General features: G+C 47.8%; 1 long non-coding RNA gene across 1 annotated transcript; it reads left to right on the forward strand.

The window, feature by feature from the left end:
• The first annotated feature begins 11419 nt into the window (after positions 1 to 11419).
• On the forward strand, positions 11420 to 16923 carry LOC115030635 (uncharacterized). Its single transcript, XR_003836241.2, has 3 exons — positions 11420 to 11525; positions 11858 to 11987; positions 15014 to 16923. It is a non-coding gene; the product is annotated as an uncharacterized LOC115030635 (long non-coding RNA).
• The last annotated feature ends 9684 nt before the right edge of the window (positions 16924 to 26607 follow it).

The raw sequence follows: 26607 nt of genomic DNA on the forward strand, positions 1-26607 counted from the left end.
CTTCCCCTGGCACAAGGCCGGGCTGGCTTCTGACTCTGGGATCTGCAGGCACTTGTTTTATTCCCTAGCTTGGGTCTGAGTGTCAGCTGGAGAGCTGTTTACATGTCTGTGGCCCTTAGAGACTTGTTTGCACAGGGTACTTACCTAAGTGGAGCTGGTTACAAGCCCAGAGGCCCCTAGAGCCCTTCCAGACCTCCTCAGCAAGGGTGTAATTAGGGACTGAGGACAGTTGTTGCTTAAGTGGTTTTATAGTTTCCAAAAACAGGTCTTCCTGCTTACTACCAAGCTCCAGAGCCCTTGTCTATCATTGGAGTCTCAAGCCTGAGGTCTCCAGTAATGTGACTTGCTCCAGTTTTAGTGTAAATGGCACAGTCTAGAGTGGTCCCATTATTCATGGTCTCAGGCCAAACCCAGTGACATGCATGCCCTAATCACAAAGCCTACATCTCTACCAAGCCCTTCTTTTTCTTATCTTGGTGTGGGAATAAAGTTGAGCTTCCTTCATATCTGCATTTGTTTTGTTTTTCAGGGACCCTTAATTGTGTGACACAAGGCTGTTCATTTTCAAAGGCTGAACAGAATTGTTGTTCTGCTTCTTGCTTCCCTTCCCTTCCCTTCCCTTCCCTTCCCTTCCCTTCCCTTCCCTTCCCTTCCCTTCCCTTCCCTTCCCTTCCCTTCCCTCCCCTCCCCTCCCCTCCCCTCCCCTCCCCTCCCCTCCCCTCCCCTCCCCTCCTCCTTCCTTTCTTTCTTTCTTTCTTTCTTTCTTTCTTTCTTTCTTTCTTTCTTTCTTTCTTTCTTTCTTTTTCTTTCTTCCTTCCTTCCTTCCTTCCTTCCTTCCTTCCTTTCTTTCTTTCTTTCTTTCTTTCTTTCTTTCTTTCTTTCTTTCTTTCTTTCTTTCTTTCTTTCTTTGGACAGGGTCTTATTATACATCTCAGCTTGCCCTAGAATTTGCAATCTTCCTGTCTCAGCCTTCCAAGTACCGGGATACCAGGTGTGTACCGCCGTGCTAAGCTGTTTCTGAATTACATTGCATCATCTAGTACCTTCTTCATGTTAAGGGAAAGCAGTCTAGCACAGAGCATTCTTTGGGGTGAAGTCGGGTGTGTACAATGCTCATCAACAACACTTATCACATAACATTAAGAGATTCTCTATACACGTGATGGTGACGGTGGTGGTAGGGATGAAGCCGTCGATGGCGACAGTAATGAGGGAGTGTTTGTAGTGCCTGTGCCGAGGTTGAGGTGGTGGGGTGCAATGGTAGGGAGGAACCTGCCGAAGATGAGGAGGAGGAAGGAAGAGGGGTTGTAAGGGGAGGTGCATTCGGCCATTATAAGTGCTCTTGATCAGTAGCCCTTATCAGCTTGAAAGATCCACCACATAACCCCTCCTCTCACTGACTGTCCCATGAGCATACTTTAGAAGCATTGGAAACCCCGTGGGTTTTGTAAATAATGGTGGGGGTCTGAATTGAGAAAATGCAGAGCCTTCTCACAGAGCTTCCAGGTAACATACCTGTAGAGGTTTTTACCGATCTGGTGTTTTTAGCTCACCTTGGCACTCTTTATATGGGGACGGAAGTGGGGGTGGGGATCAAAACAAAACAAAACAACACAATGAGAATTACAGGTTGTACCCAGAAGCTGCTTGGGGAGAAAAATCACGTGGATGGCAGATCAAATTTCAGGCTTCTGTTTCCTGGTAACCCGGACTCCTGGAGTCTGCTTTCCCTCCTCTTCCAGAGGAGAATATTACCATGACTTGAGCAGCTGGGGCAGGTCAGAGAGCCTGGCACAAGGGTCATTTTGAAGGAACGCCTGCTTCTTTGGAACTCGTACCACTCCCAGCACAAAGTCCAGTGAGACTATGCTGCCTGGGGCAGTTTCAAACACTCATGTCACCAGTGGTCACGTCCTGCCCTGAGTGCTTTTCATGAGCCCCAGGATTGCTTATAAGAACACGTTTGGCAGCCTGGAGAGATGACTCGGTGGTTAGGAGAGCATATTGGCATATTGTTATTGCAAAGGAACAGAGTTTGATTTCCAGCACCTACAAAAGTGAGCTCACAACTGCCTGGAACTCCAGCTCCAGCGGAGCTGACTCCCCTGTCACCTCTCACACATATACACACTCACACACACACACACACACACACACACACACACACACACACACACAGAGAGAAAAACTTAAAGAATCTCATGGGGAAGTAGAAGTAGACAGATGGCTCAGTGGTGATGAGCACTTGGGTCTGGCTCCCAGCACCCAGGTGAGGAAGCTAACAGCCACCTGTAATTCTAGCTCCACGAGATCCAGCCCTCTCTGCTGGTCTCCAGAGGTGCCCCCCCCCCCCAGCCCCTCACTCCCCACCCCAGTCAGTCAATAGTAAAAGTATATCTTTGGTTTTTGTTGTTGTTGTTTTGTTTTGTTTTTTGTTTTTTTGTTTTTGTTTTTTGTTTTTTTTTTTTTTTGAGACAGGGTTTCTCTGTGTAGCCCTGGCTGTCCTGGAACTCACTCTGTAGAGCAGGCTGGCCTCAAACTCAGAAATCTGCCTGCCTTTGCCTCCCAAGTGCTAGGATTAAAGGCATGTGCTACCACGCCCGGCTAAGTATATCTTTTTTTAAAAGCTTTATGATTCTTAGCACTTATCAAAGCTTTAGGTATGTGAGGAACTGAGAGGAAGGGAGAGAGAGAGAGAGAGAGAGAGAGAGAGAGAGAGAGAGAGAGAGAGAGAGAGAGAGAGAGAGAGAACTCAATTGGTTGAATTCCCATGGAGTGGATAGACATTCTGGTGGACTTCATGCAAAATGATTCTATAACTTTTTTAGACTGTCAGAATTGTTTTTTGTGGTGGTGGCTGTTGTTTTGTTTGTTTGTTTGTTTGTTTGTTTAATCTGGCCCCAGTTCTTTCTTATAACAATCCGTCATCCCCATGTATGCCGTCTGGTACCTGAATAAAACATTTAGATTCTGCTACTTGGATTTGGCCTACTGCAATATTTATAGACCATAGTCATGCCTTCACATAGTCATTCATATGCATAGCACATTTTCTTTATATATAGGTCCTATTCATTTTTATTAATTATTTGGGAATTCTGTACAATGTACCTAGTTCACACTCACTTCCTATTCCTCCCCGGTCCACCATCCCATCCTTACACACACCCTCCCCTCCCCCTCAACACAAAAAGTAAACAAAAAACTCCACCAAGTCTAATTTATATTGCCCATATACTCACTGGAGCATGGTCAAACGCCCAGTAGGTCAGCCCCTTAAAGAAAACCGTCCTTCCCACCCCCACCGGAAGCCATCAACTGAAGAGCTACTCATTAGCATCCTTAACACAATTTTTAAGGATACTGCTCAATAGCTTCCAATGTGGACCGTTTCTTTTGGGGAGGGCGGGGTGTGTCACAGGAGCCTTCAATGTCCCTCATTCTCCTTTATGAATCTGCAGTCATCGGTGCCACTTCAAAAGAAGCGTCCTTGCCCATAGCAGCTGGTGGCAGCACGAGTCACGGCCATCAACCTGATCCTTGGTGGCAGCACGGATCACAGCCATCAACAGGCCTTCCACTGGCAACCCAGACCACAGATGGCCTCTGGCAGCAACGTGGATCCGATCCTATTTAATTCACCTATTTACTCTAATCTTTCCAACCGGATGTAGCCTTGAGGTGACGAAATTCTCCTAAAAGGCTTGTGACCAGAGAGCATTCAAAAGTTCTTGGTCCTGTAGCCTGCAGTGTGTGTGTGTGTGTGTGTGATCCAGGCTCTGGATTCTAGGGTACAGGGACCCCAGGATGTATCCTTGAACGGCTCCCACCCTCAGATTTTAGAGGCACAGCTGTACAGCACAGCAGGCACGGGGACGTTCATCTGGAGCTCTAGGATATCTGTTTCCTAGGCTTCCGTCGTGTTCAGGCTCCTTCCTGTGATGGCATCAGGAATCCTGATAACAGGGCCTTCAGTGAAATACGCACCAAAGAGCGCTAAGCACATCCCCAGAGACAGAACTGCCTGTTTGTCCCCGGAAGGCTGTCCCATTTCCTGGCTCTTTGGGCTTCCGGTTCTGGCAGAGGGACAAAGGGTCAGTTGCTCTGCCACCCTTATGTGCTTAGACACTGGCAATTTTGCATCGTGATTGATTACTGTTCTTGCCTCTTTTGTAGGACAAGGGGGCAGTTAATAACCATGAAGATAATTCCTTACACTTCTGTGGTGTTTGTGGTTTTTTTTTAATGTTGTCTGATCTTCAAGTCTCTTTCTTGAGGTAAGCATACCAGATCTTACTGTTGACACTGAAAAAAGGCCCAGAGAGAGTAAATAACGTGACCAGAGATAAATAAAAAGTAAAGAGATGTTTTATTGGCTTTTTCCTAAGATCATGCACAGGATCTGTTTCTTCTCTCTCTCTCTCTCTCTCTCTCTCTCTCTCTCTCTCTCTCTCTCTCTCTCTCTCTCTCTCTCTCTCTCTCTCTCTCTCCCCGAGACAGGGTTTCTCTGTATAACCCAGGCATTCCTGGAACTCACTTTGTAGACCAGGCTGGCCTCGAACTCAGAAATCTGCCTGCCTCTACATCCCGAATGCTGGGAGTGCTCCATGCCCGGCTCAGGATCTGTTTCTTACTAGGTCTTCTTCTAGCTCTTCCAGCTACACTGTTCCAGTTTCATGTACTGTGGAGACTGTATAGTCTTGTACTACATACTCCTGTCGTCATGAATCAAGCTGTTCCCTATACTTTCTCTGCCATGATGAATTGAGACTCTTTGAAAACTATAAGAAAATGAAACCCTTCTTGTTTAAAGTTGCTTCTGCCAAGTGTTATGGCCACAGTGACAGGAAGGTAACTAGCGCATGTGTGTGTTATGTTTAGAGCCAACATTCTCTTTATTCCTTCATCTGTCGATAGGAACCTTGTTTGATATCCTGGGTATCGTGCATGGTGAGGCAATAAACATGGGAGCACAAAGACCGACTTGTTATGATAATTGCATTCCCTTTGGATATATCTTCAATGAAGGTTACTGGGTTATTTTTACCTTTAATTTTTTTTTTTCCTAGAAACCTCCATGCAGGTTGTGATCAATGATTATATTAATTTGCATTTCTGTCAGCCCTGTATAAGAGCCCCCCTTTTCCTGCCCCCTTCTTGCCTGCATTTGTTATATTTTGCTTTTGTGATAGCTGTGCTGTCCTGGGTGGCACTGTCACAGTATGGCTTTGATCTGTTGAAATACTGGCATTTGCATAAAAACACTGTGTGAAGTGAAAAAAGGCAGAAGGATGAGCACTAGTGCTCTCGCCCATGCATGGAAGCTACACAGAGGTCCGTCTCCTGGAAGGAAGAGCGTAGCATGTGGTTATTAACGGCCGAGAAGTGGAAGGGGGAGGGAGGAAGCCGGGTGTGGGATACTGGGTACCAAAATGCAGGCAGATGGGAAGAACTACATTTTTTTCAAAAACAAGAAGGAAGGGGTTAAGGAAGCTGTCTAAACTCAGAGAAATGGCGAATTCTCTAGAAGATGGAAATGCTGGTTACCCAGGATTGATCGTTTCCTATCCTGCACATCAGATTATCACACAGAATATAGTTTGTTCTCTGTCCGTTAAAAACAAAATACTGAAGCCTTCGCTGGGCTTTGGTTATATCGAAAGCCACAGACAGTTAGTAATAAAGGAATAGAAAGGGAATGATTCTAGAGTCTAAGTGACTTGCCAGTCCTTGGCCTGACTGCTTTTACCTCCACTTATTCATTATTCATCCCTTGGATAAATATTTTACTGAGCACTTACCATGAACCGCTTTGTGCTGGGCCCTGGGACGCAACAGTGGACAAGACAGACTCATCCCTACTTCACAGAGCTTATTGTCTCGTGGGGTTACAAACAAGACCCTGGAGACTAACAGGCATGTGCTAAGTGCTGGTAGGAGGGAAAGCAGGCTACTAGACACACTCTCCACGGGCATCCAGCCAACCAGGACTCAGCAGCCCTTGCCAGGAAGCTCAACTTGGACCTAAGGCCCATTGTTTTTGCATAGACTGAGAATTTATTCAGATAGCCTATAAGGGGGTTGAGGGCATGGTCCCATTAGCCCTTGGCACACAGAAAGCATTAGGGAACCATTGCTTAGCACATACACTTGCCTCTGCATGAAACGTCTTCCTTCCTCCCTCAGCTGGATTCTGCTCCCTTGCACCACACGGGCTTTCACTGTATTGATGCCCATCAGAGACTCCATTGAGAACAATGCCTGCCGTAGCCCTGGTAACCCTTAATATCCAACCCAAACTTTTGCTCTAATATGCTCTCCTTCAGGCTTGGAGCACTTCCAGGCTAGGGCTTGTTTAAATGACCTGTTTTCTCTGCACCAAGTAAAGGCCTGTGATACTATAAGAGCAGGATACATGTTTACTAGTTGCCCAAATGAGTAATGCTTAACCTTCAATACCTGACTGAAAAGAGAGAGGAAACCGATTTTACACACACACACACACGCACACACATATATATCATGGAGGTTTGAATATGCTTGACCTGGGAAGTAGCACTATTAGGAGGTGTGGCCTTGTTGGTGGAAGTCTATCACTGTGGATGTGGGCTTAAGACCCTCATCCTAGCTTCCTGGAAACCAGGCTTCTATCAGCCTTCAGGTGAAGATGTAGAACTCTTAGCTCCTCCTGCACCATGCCTGCCTGAATGCTGCCATGTTTCAGCCTTGATGATAATGGACTGAACCTCTGAACCTGTAAGCCAGCTTCAGTTAAATGTTGTCCTTACAAGAGTTGCCTTGATCATGATGTCTCTTCACAGCAGTGCAAACCCTCACGACCATCTACAACGTGATCCGATGCGATGGCCTCTTCTGTGTATCTGAAGACAGAGACAGTGTGCTCACATAAATACAATAAATAAATCTTTAAAAAAAATAAACAAAAAGATGAACCCCAAACAAAGCCTTCAGTTGCCAAGCTAACATCCAATAGGGCTCAGGTGAGGCTGGTGAGAGGAAGGGCAGCCTCATGCCAAAAGAATGGGAGTCGGATGCTAACTTTATGTGTGGCTTTGTTCATTTCTTTTAATATGTATGAGCATCCTGCCTGTATAGATGCCTGTGCACCACGGGCATGCCTGATGGAAATGTCAGAAGAAGGTGTTGGGTCCCCCTGGAACCGTAGTTACAGATGGTTGTGAGTTGCCGCATGTGTGCTGGGAATTGCGAGAGCAGAACACGCCTCTGGCCACTGCTTAGCCATTTCCCCAGCCCTTGGGTCTCCTTTGTTTGTTTATCACACATTACTTACATTTTTTTTTAATGCACATGGTCCTGCCAGATGATTTATTTGACACGTGAGGGAGCAGGCAGAAGACATCTGTAGAAGATTAAAATCTGTTTCCCACAGGGTAACAGCCAGCCAGAAGTCCTTGCCTGCCCAGGCTACAGGACTTCATGGCAGGCTTGAAAAGGGTTGTTTGTTTGTTTTGTTGTTGTTGTTAACCACAAAGCCTTGTCCGGTAAGATTTGCAATCTTTCAGCTTCACAATGATGTGGAAGTGACCCACTCCGGAGAAACCACTTTGGAATTTCTGACCTTTTGATCTTTTGCTGTGTGACTGGCCAACACCACCATAGTCTGCAATAGTGGGCAGTAACAGTACACCAGAGTCGCCAGTTAGTCCCAGTATCACAAGTAAGACCATAGTGCTGCGAGCCGCTCACCCAGAGCCGGGAAGGGTAAGCGTGGTGTGATATTGATGTATATTTACAACATACTATGTGGTTTTTTGTTTGCTTGCTTTGGGGGAGGAAGGGAGGAGAGTACAACCCCATCACAAGTCAAGAAATATCTATCTAAACTGCCTTAAAGTATAATTATCTGTTTAGATCATGAAGCCCTGTGCCCTGCACCCCCTACACAGACCCTTGGTAGTCCTGTGGGGTCTGCCTGTGAGCACACACATTCCAAGGGGCACTCAGCTCCCTCTGTAGGGAGGATGCTCCGCATCAGCCATCACTGGGCTTGAGATGCCCAGCCGGAGGGGTCTCTGCTCACTGAGTCTCTTCCCTTCCCAGTGTGGCTTCTTCTTCCCTTGGCAGTTGAACTTTCTATACTCCATTCCACCTTTGCTTTGTATGCTATCTCGAGTCTGACCCAGCTTTGAGCTCTCCATAGTCGGGGCTTTCTCAGCCTCCTTGCCCTTCCACCCGTGGCAAGCCTGCTTTACAGTGGGAGAAACTTTTCAAGGTCTGCCATGAGTTCTGTAATCTGGGCAGGAAAGGACAGCTCCCCCTCCCCACCCCCAACCACGCCCACCCCCACCCCACCCCCAGCTGTTATCCTGTGGGAAACAGATTTTAATCTACAGATGTCTTCTACTTCCTCTCTCCAGTGACAACCTCACAAACAGGCTGTAGAACCAGAATATGATGTTTGTTTGCCTGGATGACTACGGAGGTCACATCCACTTGGTATGAGGTCCATACTCTAATCCATGACCTTTTTTGTTTTGATTGGGTTTGGGTATTCCCTTAAGATTTAAATATGCATTCAATTATTCTTATGTGTTTGTGCATGAGCCTGTGTGAGTTTGTATACACCATGTACATGAAGGGTCTGACAAGAGCCAAGAGAGTGCTAGATCCCCTGGGATTGGAATCACGGCACTTGTGAGTAAGAGCAGGAGGTGCTCTTACCCTCTGAGCAGTCTCTAAACTCTCCCTTTCCCTTTAAGAGATGGGGTCTGACTGTGTTGCCCAAACTGGCCTCAAATTCCCAGGCTTAAATGATCTTCCTGCCTCAGCCTCCTGAGTTGCTGGGGCTACCAGTATGTACTACTCCTTCCAACACAATTGCACAATTCCAGTGAACAACTGCAGAATTGCACAATTGCACACTGTTCACCTCCGATGAACGCCCTGGTGAAGTGTCACATTGAGCAATCCAAAAGTCACTCGTGGACAGAACTAAGGTTAGACCTGAGGTTAGACCATCATGTCTGTGTCCATACCATGATGTCCACTCTACCCACTGCTGCAAAGCAACGGGACATGGGTCAACATCAGTGTTTCAAAGTAGAAAATTGAAGAATCCAGGAAGTCAAGATAAGATCACAAAGACACAGGCGACAACTTGCTCCATTCTGAGTTTACTCCAGAACTTTTCTCCCATTCATCTGAGAGTGGCTCTCATAAATCCCCCCCCACACACACACACACTTGTGTGCATATCCATGTGTATGTCCTACGTTTCTCAGACGCTGCAGGCATTGCTTTTCCAGCCCAGCTGTAGCACGTGTGGTCCTGGAGCTTACGGAGAGCAAAGTCCCAGGAAGAGGCCATTGTTTCCCTCACCTTTGCTGATAGCATGAGATCAGCTATAGGACATGGCAGGTCTCCAAGGCCAAGCAACAGGGGCAAGAAAGCACTAGGTATCGGGAAGCAGTAAACTGTGGGAGGACTCTGTAATGTAAGCAGCAGAAGGCCTGCCTTTTCTGGGAAATGCATAGAGGACTGAACGCTTGAGTGCCTAATGGGTTTTGAGGCCCCAGTAAATGTCTGTGGATGGGAGCCAGGAGCAAACAAACCAGTGCAGCCACAAGCCACTCAATCCATCTCAAGGTCTCTGTTGAGAATGCCTGGACAGGCCTGATTACGGTTGCCTGGGAGGTTCTGGGGACATCCAACCTCAGCGGTGCCCGGGAAGCCATATTTACTATACATCTTGCTATTAAACACTAAGACAGGTGCCTACACACATCAGCACAGTGAATCGAATCATCACCACACACTAATGGAGTAGGGTTTCTTACGCCCCTGTGTTACAGACATCCAGAGTGAAACAGAGGAAAGGTAAGATTGTGCATCTACTAAGACAGTGGGGGTTACAACCTGTGGGTCGCAACCCTTTGTGGGTCAAACGACCCTTCCACAGGGGTCACTGAAGACCATGGGAAAACATGGTCTTTAATTATGATTTAGAACCATAGCAAAAGTACAGTTATGTTGTAGCAACAAGAATAATTTTATGGTTGGGGTCAGCACAAAATGAGGAACTGTATTAAAGGGCCACAGCATGAGGAAGGCTGAGAACCACTGTGCTAGGAGATAAGACAAATTCAAAAATCTGTTTTATCTGCTTCCAAAACACTTCTTTTTAAAAATCATATATATTTAGTATTATTACTTGTTTGTTTTTTCAAGACAGGGATTCTTTGACTAGCTGATCCTGGAACTTACTCTTGTAGACTAGGCTGTCCTTGAACTCAAGATCCACTGGCCTCTGCCTCCTGTGTGCTGGAACTAAAGGCATATGTCACCACCACCCTGCCCCAAACACTTAACTTCTCATCAGTGAATTCAGGCACCATTTAACACCAGGTGTTAAGTTAGAAGATGCTCTGCCCTGAGACAAGAAAAAGGAACTAAAAGGCTCCACTCATAGGATGAGTCCTGAGGAAGCGCCTTGGTAGAGGAACGGGTTTCTTTGTGCATGCCGGCCCTCAAGTTTAAAGGATACTGACATATTCCCACAGCCCTCATGTAAGAGGTCCTACTTTATAAATCTCATAAAAGTCCTAATATAGTTCCCTCGTGACATATGAGGACATCGATCTCCAAAGAAACCAAATAATTAGACCTGGGTCACATGGCTAAAAAGAGGCAGCCCTAGAGAGTGCCAAAGGTGAGTCGTCGACATTCAAAGACACGTGACCAACATGTAGCTTGGCTTAGTCCTCTGCCTTAAAATAGAGGAATTGAGTAAGGACAGGAAACAGGGACAGAGAGTCAGGAGTAGGGAAGGCAAGGAGACCAAGCAGAGGAGGCTGACCGTGGTCACCTCCTGGAGGTGACAACGAAATATAGCCCCTGCCCCAGTAAACTCAGCCATTGCTGTCAAAGCAAAACAGGATCCTGTGCTGTCATCAGCCAAGGAAATACAGGACATCTTGTGTCATCTCCAGGATTTCTTAAGCTATTGTGGGAGCCCATCCACAGCCAGTCCCTGGCCTCCTGGGCAAAGTCCTAATCATTTCCACTATGCCGCACCACAGAGCTTCTGTCTCCTTGGTAACCACAAGGCTGTGGTCAGCGGCCAGCTATTTAGCACATGCCACCCTGCAGCCATCTTAGTTTTGTGACTTCAAGGAAACACTGCCCTGGTCATGTGAGCTTAAGAGGAATGGAAAATTCCAGGTCAGTGAACAACACACCCTCCAGGTATCCTTTCCACTCCAGCCCTGCCTTGCGAGGCTCCCAGGTCCTTTAGCCCCACCGCCTGTTAATGTTTCACTCTGGGGAGACTTTAGGGAACAAAGAACACCGAGCTGGCCTTGAGGGGACCAAAGGTAGGCAGCCCAGGGTTCAGCTCGTAAATTGGAAAAACGCAAATGTACTTTGGATAAGAAGGCACTGGCTCAGCCTCCAGGGAACAACTGGGCTGCTATTCATAGAAAAGCCTGCTATTAGCATCTGCCTGGCATTTGAATTAGGCTCACCTAACTGCCTTCCCCACAGATGTGAGTCACGCTCCTCTTTCACAAGTGGGGAGTGGCCAGGAGTTGGGGGGCAAAGGAGAATGCTTATCTGGGCGTGCTGAGGGAAACGTGGGGGTCGGGAAGGCCTTGCACAAGAATGTCTCCTTCCCCCTGGCAAGGAGAGCCTTGATCCAGAGATTCATCCAAGAGTAAAAGCAGCTGGCCCTCGTTCAGGTGCCTCCCTGGGCCCTTCAGAATGTTACTCCTAGTCCAGGTTTTTGACAAGCATGGGGGAGGATCCACAACCCTCCCCACTAGCAGCATGGGCTGGCCTTCCACTCTACTACCCCAGCATTTCCTGTTTCTCAATACAGATTGCTGAGCTCAGTTGCTGAACACTGAGGGGCTGAGGTTGCATGTGACCGTTCATGATCAGCCCTCCACCCACAGTCCTGCTACCTGGAGAGTCACGGAGGTCCTAGTGTGGTCCTGAGCTGAGGGCAGGTGAGAATCTGGGCCCATCATAGTCCAAAGTGGCCAGGGCAGTGGTTCTCCACCTTCCCAGTGCTGAGCCCCTTTAATACATTTCCTCATGCTGTGCTGACCCCAGTCAGAAAATTATTTTCATTACTACTTTGTAACTGTAATTTTGCTACTGTTATGAATTGTAACGTAAATACAGGTTATTTGAAATGTGATCCCTGTGAAAGAGTCATTCGACCTCTGAAGGGGTCACAACCCACCAGTTGAAAATAGTTGGGCTAGGGAATATAAGTCCATCAAACAAGGATCCTTGGAGAGAGTGGCCCCAGTGCCTCACCAGAGACCCAGCTCCACTCCATAGAAGCCCGATGGCTCAGGTCCATCTTGGGCCCAGAAAAAGAACTCCAGCTCTTTACCCAAAAGAATGTGATCTCAGGAGTCCCCAAGACCTGCACACCAGCATAGCCAAGGTTGGTCTCCTGAAGGCCACTCTTTCCCTGAACTGCCTGCTTCACTAACCGTCACCAACCTGTGAGCCCAGAGTGACCTGTGTACCATGATGCTAGAGCCACAGTCTCATCCATCCCTGTACCCCTCAGCTGCGGTTTGTCTGTGTTTCATCAAGGATACACCCAGATGTAGTCTCTGATGGAAATATTCCATGCCTGTATTTTCACAGTCCCACATGTTAACACACAGCTAGCACGTGAGCAAGGATTCCATGTGTTCTCTGCCCTTAAACATGTGTCTGGTTGCTAGCGAGATTCTCCAGGGCCAGAGACCTTGAATCTCTGCATTTCTGAATGGCATTGTGCTGCCTCTGACAACAGACTAAGCATGTCACCAAGGCTACTGAACTGAGTTTTGAGTAAACTTTCTAAACAAGTCAACCTGACGGTGTCATGGACATAGATGTGGTCATCTGCTGTATCTGAAATTGACATAAATGGACACACTATGACATATGCTGTGATATAGGAGCTGACAACAATTTCACCCTCAGGAAACAACTGACCCATTTAGAAATGATATTTTTTTCACCAGTGAAAGATGATCCATTGAGTCGAGGCCACGACACTGAAGTTCTCTTCTGAGTCTAGCAAATCACTGTTTCGATCTAAGGTCACAGGTCTTAGTATGTGCTCAGCACTCAACTCCATACTTAAGTAGTCAAGCAAAGCCTGGTGGTTGTGTGGCTACAATGTTAAGATAGGTTCTAGTAAGTTATCCAGGCTAGACATGAAGTCACTCCGTAGGACAGACAGACCTTCCTCTTCAGCCTCCTAAGTGATGGGGATCATAGGCCTGTGCTGCCAGCAGCGTCTCATCCACAGAGAGGCATCTGCACAACTCATCCTTGATAGCATCCTTAGAGGAGGGAGTTTCACAGAGCTTTGCAGAACAGCCGGGAGAAGTTCCAGGACCGTATGTTGAAACTTTGGTCCTCAGCTTGGGACACTATTGGGACATGGTAGAACCTTTGGGAGGTAGAACCGAGTGTAGATAAATCAAATCACTGGGGTGTGTTCTCAGAAAGATGCTGAGAGCTTGGCCTCTTCCTGTTTCTGTTTCCTGGTCACCATCAGCTTTTTTTTTTTTTTTTTAAAGATTTATTTATTTATTTTATGTATACGAGTACACTGTAGCTGTTCAGACGGTTGTGAGCCATGTAGTTGTTGGGAAATCTGTAGGACCTCTGCGCTCTCCCATCGCCCCCCCCCCCCCCCCCGCTCGCTCGCTCTGGTAAATCCCGCTCTCTCCGTCCCTGTTAGCTCTAGCCCAAAGATTTATTTATTATTATAAATAAGTACACTGTTGCTGTCTTCAGACACACCAGAAGAAGGCGTCAGAACTCATGGGTGGTTGTGAGCCACCATGTGGTTGCTGGGATTTGAACCCAGGACCTTCAGAAGAGCAGTCAGTGCTCTTACCCCCTGAGCCACCTCCCAGCCCCCGCCATCAGCTTCTACCTCACGACAGGCCCAAAGCCACGAGGCATGAATGAAACTTGAGATGCCATGAATCAAGCTTTCTTCACTATGAGCGATTCTCTCAAGTGTTCTGCTTCCTTATGGAGCCTCCTGAAGAGGCGCACACTGCTCTAGGAGCACGTCCCACACTCTCTAGGACTGAAACTGGAGCAGCTGAAATCTCTCTCAGGTAGGAAAGAAGGGCATGGTTAGGAGTGCTTTTCCAGAGAAGACAGTAGAAGGATAGACAGACCCAGGGAGGCAATAAAGTAGCCCAGGCTGGAAGGCAGTAATGGAAAGATTGGCTTGATAATGAAACAACCCTTCCTCCTGCCGTTACTGCAGTGGGTGGCATGGTGGAAGTCCCAGAGCAGGGTGACACCTTTGACCAGGCCATTTGCTTCCACCTAAGTCAGTTTGTCCCAAGGATTCCCTGTGTTTGAAAATAGCAGACCAGATTAATTTCTCTATCAGTTCCAGAGGCCAGAGATGTGAAAACAGGCCTTGCCCACGTGCAGGGCAGAAGGTAGAGCTGGGAAGCTTGACCCCAGCTCAGCAGTCAGCCTCCGGAGTCTGGCCCCAGGCCAGGCCCAACCACACCCCAGCATTTGACCAGGAGAATTTAGATAGACCCTCTCTAGAGCTTTCTCCCATGTGACTAAAAACCTTATCATCCTAAAAGTTGTAAAACCATCAAACTTTGACCTTATTAAAGTCGCATTGCTCTGGTCTTGGCAACCCTAACGGGATTTTACAGGTTGGCCTCTACTAGAGTCCTTGACCAGCCCAAGGTCTGGCAGGGTCCATGATGGATGACCTCTGCCTTCAGGGATGGCAGCCCACCCACATTCGCAACCTCCCATGCCCATCCAGTACCAGGGTCACCGTGGCCTTCCATAAAGGCCTTCTGTTTTGTTACTCATGGAAACGGAGACAGTTCCAGGATCCCGGGCTCTGGGGAGGCACATGAGTATCCTCCTGGCAGTAGCAGCTGACGGTATTTTCTTCTGGATTAATGAAGCACAGTGGAGCATTCAGCCGCTTTGTAATGATTAATATGTCAACTCGGTTTCACAGGAGACGCAAGCAGGAAAGTGAAATTTGAACTGAGGAGAAGGACCAGCAGAGCCGAAGAAAGAACAAAGGGAGAAGCAGCAGCAGTGGGGGCGGCGGGGGTGGGGGCACCATGTCTTGTCCTTAGGCTGGCATCACCAGGCTGAGCCCCAAGCTGAGAAAAGGGAACGAGGTCTTTTGCTGTTGAAGAGAAGATTCTGGAACAGTTCTTCGCCTAATCTTCCACATACGAGGGTGTGAAAGATGTGGACCCCATGGGAATTGAGTTTTCCCCTCTCCCAAGGGGGCAGAAAACGCACAAAATAGAAGTTTGGCTTTAAGGGTTAGGGTGCAGAGTCCCGAGCTCTCCAAAATCAAAGACAAAGCTGCTCCCAGCTGGTGACTCTTAGGCCATGCCACCCTTGTCAGTAACGTTTGGGAAGGTGGCAATGGCATCCTCTGCTGAGCCCTGTGGGGCCCAGTCCTTAGGCTGTAGAGGAGGAGGTCCCCTCAGCCATTCCAGGATATTCATGTGCCCATACAAGGCACTCGGCATGCTGTGTGTGAAGGTACAATAGAGCCACAAGACAGGGGCATACTGAGAGACTGGTGACAAACTGCCATTAGGAAAGACACTAGTGATGGAAACAAATCTTTGAAACCAAACCAAGCCTTTCCTGCTAAATATTACTCTCCGGCTATGATACACGTTCTGTGCAACCAACAAATGGGTCTGTGTGACTCCCACCATCTACGGAAATTCAAGGGTCCTAGATTTCATCTTCTCCTTACTCTAAGCCTCTAGTCCTGGGCCAGGATGATGGAGGTTACCTGAACTCCATGAGCTCACTTGTTGACATTGCTTCTCTAATCAGAATGTAAAATTCAAGTCCCACACGCCCTTAAATGACCTGTCATGATTGCACAAGGATTGTTAACACTCCCTAGGTTGTATGAGAGGCAGAGGAAAGGATTAGCCAATTCCTGAGATTTCTTTCTTTATTTTTTTAATAATTTTTAAATTATTTATTTAATATACATAAATACACTGGAGCTGTCTTCAAACACACCGAAGAGGGTGATAGATTCCATTACAGATGATTGTGAGCCACCATGTGGTTGCTGGGAATCGAACTCAGGACCTCTAGAAGAGCAGTCAGTGCTCTTAACCTCTGAGCCATCTTTCCAGCCCCCTGAAATTTTATTTCTGATTGTATTTCTTTAACATTTCGTTTTGAAACAATTTCAAGTACACAAGAGCTTGCAAAAGATTTACAAGAATCACAATATCTAAAGAGTGAAAATAAAATGAACATCAATAGATGAATGAGATGATGAATAGAGAACATGGCAGAGTCACAATGGGATATGGCTCAGGTTTCAGTGCACCGACATGTTCTGACACATGCCACAACATAAAGACATTAACATAAGCAACAAAACGTCAGCCACGAGGTTCCTAGAAGAGGCCAGATCCAAAAGAGTGAAAACTGTTAGGAGTTAGACAGAGAAACAGGATTTAATGATTATGAACTTTCGATATGGAGGGATGAAAAGGTTCTGGAAATGATTCGTCGTAGTATTTATTTTAAAATAATCTGGAGATATTATTGCCACCCACCCATGTCAGTTGGCTTCCCTTTACTGTAACAAAATGCCCAAGACAATCATAAGAAGAGAAGGTTGGTTTTGGTCCACAGCTGTGGGGAGCCAAGGATACCCTAAGTAATGTATATCATGAACACAGGCTCAGCCATGCCAAGGACACTCCGCCTCAGACCAGGCTAGTCTTCCTCTGGTTCAAGTGTGAGTGCATACAACCCATTGACCAGTGTGTGAAAACTAGGACCAGCAGTTTCCTCCTCCAGATGACTGCAGCCTCAGACTGGTCCTCCCACAGAGACCTCCGACCAGGCCAGCTGACCCCTCTTCCTGTGCTGTACATAATAAAAACACTAAGGCTCTGCGTTGTTGGGCCTGGTTGGTATGCTCCATCAGATCGAACACGGCCCATCTGATCCCAGCTTTTCTGTATGTGTGCCTGTGTGTCTGTTCTTCCTTTATTTCCTCACCACCCCTTCAGGTTTCCAAGACCAAGCTAGGCTGGGCACAGTGCAGGGCATCAGAGCTTCCTTCAGGAGACCAGACCACTTTGTCCCATGGCTTTGGGACTGTGGAGAGATAGAACACGAGGAGTGTGTATGGCAAGAGGCTGCGCACAAGGCTGGAGAGGTGGCTCAGTGTTTAGGAACACTGGCTGCTCTTCTGGAGAACCTGAGTTCTGTCCCCAACATTCATGTGGTGACCCACAACCCTCTGTAACTCCAGTTCCAGGGGCTCCACTACTCTCTGGCCTCCACTAGCATCAGGCAAAAACACATGCACACATATAAAAATAAATAAAATAAGGAAAAAAACCTATTCACCTCATAGTAACCAGGAAACAGAGAAATAGGAAAGGGCCAGGGTCCCAGAATCCCTTCTGATGACTCACCTCAGTAACCTAACTTCCTTACATTAAGCTCCACCCCACCCCCAAAGGTTTTTCCAAGTCCCAGTAGTGTCACAGGCTGGGGACCAAGCCTTCATCACATAGGCCTTTAGGGGAATGTTCAAGAGTCAATTCATGGTGCTATGCATGTAGAACTGACTAAAAAGGCAAGTTTTATATTCTATGTATTTAGCATAGACATGCAAAAGTACAGTGAAGTCCCTGTACATCTTTCACCCAACCCCTCAAATAAATACAAATACAAATACAAAACTATAGCGTGCTATGCAAATCAGGAAAAGATGTTGCTGTAGTCCAGAGCTCACTCTGACCTAGCCAGTCTTACACGTACACACTCGGTGTACACATCACATTCCTCTCTATGAAGGCTCGGTTGTCTGAGACTTTATCACCTGTTTAGCAGTGGGTGACCACACTCAAGATCCGCAGCTGTTGGGACCATCACAGCGCCAGCTGCCCGTCGCCACACCCAGCCCCTCTCTAAAATCCCTAATTGCTAAGAGGATTCTCATTCTTTATCTCCAGATGAATTTGAGCATTTTAAAAATATAACAGAACAAGGCCATAAAGTATGTGGCTTTTTGAGACTGGCTTTCCTTGTTCAACAGAATTGCCAAGTTGCTGACTATAATAAGTATATGTCAATATTTTGTCTTTTTTATTGTTAAATTGTATTTGATGAGATGGATGCAAATTTTTAATTAGATTACTATATCCAAAGTTAGCTTCAAAATTTAATTTTCTGCCCACATTAATGCCACTGGTAAAGAAACTTGATTCCACATGGCCACTGCAGGAGTGACTGTCCCAGAGAGTCACCGGTGCGTCCTGGCTCCCACCTACATAACCTTTGCCTGGGCCTCTGGTTGTTTCCCTGAAGAAAAGGGTGCCAAGGGGCAAGCAGTCCTGATTGCAGATTTTCACCTGTGAGGATCCCACAGACAGGCAGCCCAATAGGATGAGAACCTGTTTAGGCAACGGTTTCTACTATCCTGAAACCCCACGTCACCCCCAGTACTCAGTGTAGAGCAACTGCCTAGCATGCACAGTACAGGCCTGGGGATCAGTCCCCAGCATTTGTGTATGGAACAAGACACTTTTTAATTCTCAGAACATGGTTTATATATTTCCACCACACATTACAGTACGAGTCTCATTGTGCTGGGACTTAGCTGTGTCCCTTTCTGTGCCCTCCAAGTGCCCAGCACCCAGTGAACTCTGCTGCGGGGGGGGGGGGTGGTATTGAAGCAGGCAGGACAGAAAGGGGGCAGGGCTTAGAAAGATGAGTAAATCCAGGCAGCAAGACTTCACTTCCTATCAATTAAAAGCCTGTTCCCTCCCTCATGGACAGCAGGCTGGAGCCTAGAGTCCTCCGGACAGGAGCAATGCAGTCTTTTCCTCCTGCTCCTCACTTCCACCCTGCACAGCTCCCCCCGCAGACCCAGAGAACCCCATGTGCTGAGTAGTGTGGGGTTTCTTACTGCAAAGCAGGTGGCAGGATAGGTGAAAAGGACAGGCTGGGTCAGGGCAGGGACAGAGGTGGAGAGAGGTAGCTCAGAGGACCCTCAGCCACCTAGAAATGCAACAGCAGAAGAGAGGCCCCACGGGCCATGGTGGTGCACGCCTGCCATCCCAGCATGAAGGGCGCTGAGACAACAGGATTGAAACTATGAAGTAAATAGCTAGATCCTGTCTATACAAGAGAGGAGGGAGGGAGGGAGGGATACCTAGAGATTGAACACTCCAGATACCATAGTACACACCTGTAATCTCAGCTCTTGGGAAACAGAAGTCGGAGGATCATGATAAGTTCCAGGCCAGCCTAGGCTGTAGAGTAAAATTCTGTCTCAATAATAACAATAATAATAATAATAATAATTTAATTAAAATTATCCTCCCCCCAATCAGAGCAGGGGCTGGAGAGATGGCTCATCAGTTAAGAAGTTGTGGTGCTTGTCAGGAGGACCTGAGTTCCATTCCCAGCACTGGGTGGCTTACAACCACTTGTAACTCCAGCCCCATGGGTCTGATAACCTCTTCTGAACTCTGTGGGTGCCTGCACTTACATGTGCATGTAGACAGACACATAAACACACAATTAAAAATAAACATTTTAAAATGGTAGAGCAGCAAGCATTGTGACACGTGCCTTTAATCCCAGAACTTGGGAGGCAGAGGTCATCAGGTCTCTGAATTCAAGGCCAGCCAGGTCTACATAGTGAGTTCTAGAACAGCCAGGGGTGTATAGAGACCCTGTCTCAAACCAAACCAAACAAGAAAACCGCAGAGGTTCTTGGGACCTTTCCTTCCATCCTCCACCATACATTAGCTTCCCAGCTTGTGACTTGGCCATGGGCAGCCCGAGAAGCTTGTGTTTCTAGTCAATAGATGGGGGTTCATGGGGTAGATACATAGGTGGGGGTCCATAGGGTAGATATACAGGTGGGTCCATAGGATAGATATGGTGTTGGCACCAGGGATGTCTCCTTACCTATGTGGCACCTTCCAGGTGTCCTTCGTGAAGCTTTGGTGGAGCATCAGACAATATGGCAATGGAGCAAAAGACCTCTGGCACCAGTAAGGGCTGTCATTGTCCCATTGAGACTTTGAAGATTGCATCCTGGCCGAATTGTCCAGGCATTCAACCTAAAGTTTGGTGTATTTGGCAAAAAGTCCTTTCTACAGACCTAGATTTTCTTCAACACATTTAATACTCACTGGCCACTATCTTGTAGACAAAATATTCCATGCTTCTGTATGTGTGTGTATGTGGCACGGGTTGGATGTGGGTATGAGGGGGTATGGATCCATGATGCACGTATGTGTGCAGTATTGTGGTCAATGTTGGGTATTTTACTCTGATACTCTCCAACTTCATTTGGGGGACAAGGTCTCTAGCTAAACCCGAAGCTCACTGATTTGACAAGACTGTCACATAAGCTTCAGGGACCCTCCCATTTTCACCTCCTCAGAGCTGGGAGTCTAGGTGTGTGGTTGCATGCCTGGCTGTTTATGTGGATGCTGAAGGATCTAACTCAGGTTCTCAGGCTTGCTAGGTGAGCACTGCCTGAGCCATGTTCCCAGGGCCCTGGGGCCTTTGTACTTCTTATTTTAAAAAAATCACAGAGCTCTTAGTCTCCAAGGCAGGCTCCAGCAAACCCAGTGCTGGTCAGAAAACCAGAATCAGCAGGATGGTACCTGCAGAGTCAATTTTTATCCAGAACAGGGCTTTGCCTGTATTAACTCGTCTCCAGTGGAATGAAATACGAGCACTGCAGAGTTTGATGTGAAGAGGCTGGCTGTCCAGAAGGTTGAAGCCAGAAGCCCATGGAAAGTCTATTTCTAAATACTTATCAACTCTTTCCTGGTGGGTGACAGATCTGACAACCCACTTGGAATGTGTCACGACTGTCCCTGCCTCGGCAGGACGTGACCCTCTTCTCATCTTTCAAAGTTTCAGGGGCGCCATTTGGCAGTGGCTTCTCCACCCGCCTGCTACTCTCCAGCCAGGGAAGGGACCAGTGGGACTGAACAAACACTTGTGACAGGAGGGAGCCTGAGCTCCTAGGGACTGGCACAAGCCCAGGATGGCCACCAGTGTGAGTGCCAGGAAAAGCTAACTGAGATAAGGCTGGAGACTAGATAAGGACAGTCTGTACAGAACGTGAGCCCTGGCGCACCACTGCCCTTCCTCCTGACACGCAGAGCAAAGAATCCTGTGCTTGGGTCTTGGTTTCAAAAAAGCTGCCTGCCTTCATGCAACATCACAGCTGTAGTTCGTCTCCAGAACAAGGGGGCCACTGAGAGGAAAAGGAAGTGGTGGACACGGGGAGAGGGTACCAGAATGACAGAAGCTGACATGTCACACCACACCAGGACTGAGTCCCGCTCCTCCATTCCTCAGTGGCTGAGGAGGTTCCTAGCTTGCCTTGCCTTCCCCACCTCCCAATACCTTGCCTCTGTGAGTGGCTGCACTCTCCCCTGGAACAGAGAGTTCTCTGTGGTGAGCTAAATGGCCAATGGACTTTGTACAAGATCCAGGCTGCATATGTGGGATGGAGAGAGAGGTCAAGATAGGGAAGGGGGGGGTGGTCATACTGTTACAGGCTCCTGCATTTGGACCCTGACCTCTGGGGACAAAAGGGAGAGAGGGGGCAAGTTTTGAAAATGGAATGACATCCAATCCTGTCTGTGGACTTGGGCCAGTCCTGACCTCGCCTAGACATCTCTCTTCCATGGCCATGCCTACAGCAAAAGCCACAATGTCCCTGTCAGGCAGATGCTATTCAAGGACTGAAATACACACACACACACACACACAGAGAGAGAGAGAGAGAGAGAGAGAGAGAGAGAGAGAGAGAGAGAGAGAGAGAGAGAGACCATTTGCCCAATAGGGTTGAGCAGGAGAAAGGATTTTGCTTATTTAGTCCAGATGGTCCAGGGCAAACAAAACAACAAAACCCTAGCAGAAAATGAACCCCAGAGGATGAATGAGATGTGTCGATGACAGCAGGTGAGAAAGAGAACTGCCTTCCAGGAGCCTGGAGACCCGTGCTGCATTCAGCTCTCTTCTTGACCACACTGGGTGCCTGTGATGGTGTGTGTGTGTGTCCGCTATTTGCTTCAGTGACTCTCATTCTGTCAGGGTTCTGGGACCTGTCTTTCAGGCTCCAGGAGGTGAAGGTCAGCTAAGGACAGGCTGATTAGCTTGCCCTGTGGGGCCTTTCTCTTGGTGACACAGCCTCTGGCTCAGAACAAAGGCCCCTCATTAGGCGGAGATGCACATCTTTAACCACGAGAGTGCTGCCACCTGCTGTCCACATGGCTATGCTCCTTCCTGGAGTCCTGCACAGTCTGCCTTGCCCCCTCTCCCATCCCATTACAATGGGACCCTTGAGAGGTACAAGGAAGAGCCCTAGAATGCTGACAATCTGGGGCCAGAACACAGCTTGTCAAGGCCTTGGGGTCCCAGAATTCGGACCCAGACTGGCCCTCTTCTTGGCTGTGAAGTCTCTGGGCCTGGATCCACCAGAGCCTGCTACACCACTGCCAATTATTATGTATAAAGGATTTTTACAGGTTGCGGTGTCAGCTTGAAATGGGTCTCAGCAGTAGTATTTACATGATGGAAACTGGCAAATGCCCCAAGTCAGAGCTTTCCCCAACTCCCAAACCACTCCAGCTCATTCGTCAAACACTGCAAGAAGCCCTGTCAACCTTCCAACAGGCTGAAGCCTGGGGAGGCTGGGTGGTAGAAGGGCCTGCATGCACAAGGCCCTCAGCTGACCCCAGGACAAGATGGAAAATGGCACCCCTGTTGGCAGGGGTGATCTTAGACAACCGCCAAGTGTGGGACTCCTATCATAGGAAACGCAGAGATACATCCTGATAGGAGAGTGGCAACATCCATCCTGATAAGAGGGAGCTCACAAGGAAGGAACTGCCTCAGGGTCCTTAAGAATCAACTCCTGTGGAGTTGAGGGCTGTGGAACAGGGGGAACTGGAGTGACAATTCTCCCGCATACTAACTGCCACTGGGCAGATGGCCTCACCCTTCCAGCTCCCAGGTCCCCCGCCTTGTGTGCTTGCAGCCAAGTGATGCATTGAAGGGCTAAGACATCATTACCAGGCCTGAAGTGAGCACTTAGAACCTGTCAGATGTTCTCAGTCATTGACTGGAGCCTCAGAAGCTCTGTAAACAGAGCCTGTCAACTCCTTCCAAAAACCAGTGTCATGCCTGGTGTAGTGGCGCATGCCTTTAATCCCAGCACTGCAGAGGCAGAAAGAACTCAGAGTTCAAGGTCAGACTGGTCTACATAGCAAGTTCCAGAACAGCCAAGACTACGCTGCGAGACTCTGTCTCCAAACAATGACAAAAACAAAGATCGAGCCAGTTGCCACCTGTAAATGTTTGCCCTGGCCCCACACTTGGCTGTTCCTTCTGTAGCCATCATCCCCCATTCCCTCAGTCGGGACTTGGAACAAGGCATCCTTCAGGGCACAGGGATCACACGCTATGCCACATCATGAACTGAAAAGCCATTAAGGAGCTAAACAGTACAAACCTCAGAGGCAACCCTAAAGATTTTCTGTATAGAAGCCATTAGTCACTTACAAGGTCCAGCTCACAAAAGGCAGTGCACACATCCAACTTCAACTTCAAGAACCAGTGTCCCTACTTTTGATTAGAGATGGGGAGCCTCACTGGGAAGTCCAAGCTGACCTTGAACTCACAGTGTTCCTACCTTGATTACAGGCGTGTACAATACCCAGCTTTGCCCCCAGTTGGAAGAGCAATTATGTCAGGTAGGAGCAGATTGCCTAGGGTCCAGGGAAACAGAGAGGAGTGTCCATCCAGGAGGATGAGCCAAGGGGACATAAAGGTCATGGGCTTTCCTACAAGAAAGGACGACTTTGTTGTGCACTGAAGAACTGGAGAACTGTCTATAGGCCACAGTGGCCTCATGTCTGTAAATCTCCCACCTCCAAGACTCTGCACTCACACCTCAGTCTTTGGATGAGTAACTGGGACTTTAGGGAGCTGAGACCTGTGGAAGATGATGTATTGTGGACACAAACATTTCTCTTCTGAGACAGTGTGGATGAGTGTCTGCCCCATTTCTTTGTGCTTTGTTACAGAGAGCTTAAGACTGGGTGAATTTGGTGGCAGAAAGAGAAGACTGAAGCATGAACAGCATCTACAGTTACTTCTCTCCCATGTCAATAAAGTCCGGAGCTCAACAGTGTGGACCAGATGTAGGAAAGCTCCCTTCACTGTGAACCAGCATCCTATGGCTCCCACATTCCAGGCACGAAGTTTTACCTCATGGTTCAAGATAGCTATGGAGCTCCAGCCATCAGAGTCTGCCTTCTAGTCTATGGAAATACTCGTTTCTAGACGTCAGGTCATGGGCCATATGTAGCTATGTGTGTGTAGCATATGTAGGTATAAGAAATACAAGTAGGATGCATATGTCTGGCTAAGATTTAAGGGTTCTCTTAGAGAGTAAAGCAGACAGGAGGAGGTCAGTTCCTCTAAGCCAGCTCACAACTCCCTCAGGAACCTCTGCACAACAATGTCCCACCCCAAAGCAAGATAAGCCATTCACCAAGCCTAATGTGGGAAGGCTTCTAGGTCCCAACTGCAGCATCTTCCCTGCCTTGGGCTGACCGCTCTGTTGCCCCTTCCTTCTAATTCTTGCCACCATCCATGATTGGCAAAATACTGTGGTAAACAACTTAATATTCAGAATTTAACGTTCATGTGTGAGCAGCTGACCTGTTGCTTTGGTCTGTGGTAAGGCATGGTAGAAGAAAACTCGCTTCAGAAGTGCCAGGAAGAAATGCACAGAGAACCAGCCAGAGGAAGAGGGAGGGAGACAGAAGAAGGGTTGTGTAGGGAATGTAGAGAACAAGAGAGGAAAATAAGAGGGGAGAGAGACTGGGGCAGAGGAGCCCAAGGGTTCATTGAGGGAAACGCTATACTTTACAAAGGCTCACCCCAGAGACCCACTCTCTCCAAATGGGCCCCACCTCCCAACAGTCTATTTAGCTATGACTCATCAAGAGATTAATTAACTAATTGATAAGATTGTACCCGAAAGATCTGATTACTTCATGGTATTGCTACAAGCTAGGGATTAAGCCTCCAATCCATTATCCTGTTTTAAGGATTTATTTTTAGTGTGTGTGTGTGTGTGTGTGTGTGTGTGTTTATACATGCGTGCCTACAAATACCCAGTAAGGCCAGAAAATGGCATGGGATACCCTGGAGCTGGGATTCAGGTGTCTGTGAGAGGCCTAATATTTGTGCTGAGAACTAAACTTAGGTCATCTGCGAGAGCAGTACTTGTTCTTAACAACTGAGACCACTGTACAAACATGCCATTTTGAGTGGCCGTTTTATATCCAAACTAAATGGTCTCTCCACTGAACATGATGGCCCATTAGCCTCATGGACTAGAGGCCTGGATTTTCTGTAGTGCTGTCCCCTGAATTTTTCCCACTTCACACATGATGTACATTACTCTCCCAGGACCCAGCTCCCATCACTATACGGCTCTGGTGGAGACTGCCAGTTCATGCCCCCAAGTCCAAGGTCCTGGAATCCTGGAGACACTGCCTCTGCCTCTGCCTGAGGTTCATAGCTCAGCTCAGCTCCACATGAAGCTCGGCCAAAGGAACACTTGTTCTTACCAGTGGCTTTCACTGCATCTCGATTCTGTGCCTCTGCCCTGGGCTCGGCACATTCTCTTCCTTTGGCAAAAACTCAGAAGAAGTCTACCCACCTCACAGGGCTCAGCAGCAAAGCTTCCTCCTCCCGGAAGCCGCATTTTGTTTTTCTTGGGGCTGGATGGTAAGAACTTCTTTGTTCCCCATGAGAAGGCAAGCTTCCCCAGAGCAGGCTGCACTGGCTTATCGGCAGCATCTGTAATAGCACTGTTAGTGCCAGCCTCATCGGGGGCTCAGAGAACATCTGAAGAACAGAGTGCAGAGTAAAGCCAGGGCGCCATAGGAAAAAAACAGAAACAAATGTCAAACAGCCTTGAATTGTGCATGGCTCGTGGATGATCTGCTGGGTACGCTGGAACTCATAAAGTTGGCTAGGCTGTTTACAGCTTGTGGGACCAAGCATTTGAGCTCCTTTTGAATATACAAATGTAGGGTCTGCCAACAGGAGTCCCTCCTGGGCTTGTGTTTGGGGGAGATGGGAAGCTGAGAGGTATGGAGTTGGTACTGATAAAGATTGCTGTCATCTTTCAGGACTTACTTTTTAAATCTTGTTTTCCTTTTTGAAAGAACCAGGTTGGGATTATAGCTCAGTTAATAACATACTCGACTTACATAAGTGTAGCCTTGGGTCCAATCTCCAGCAGCACGTACGCAAGGTGGCATGTGCCTGTAATCCTAGAATGTAGGAGATGGAGTCTGGAAGGTCAGAAATTTAATATCATGCTTGATTACTTACTGAGTGAGTCAAAGGCCAGCCTTGGGCTACACGAGATGCTGTCTTGAAACAAAGAGAGAAAAGAAGGAAGGAAGGAGGAAGGAAGGAAGGAAGGAAGGAAGGAAGGAAGGAAGGAAGGAAGGAAGGAAGGGAGGGAGG

This window comes from Mus caroli, unplaced genomic scaffold, assembly GCF_978045245.1.
Source record: "Mus caroli unplaced genomic scaffold, Mus_caroli_1 scaffold_3, whole genome shotgun sequence".
NCBI lineage: Eukaryota > Metazoa > Chordata > Mammalia > Rodentia > Muridae > Mus > Mus caroli.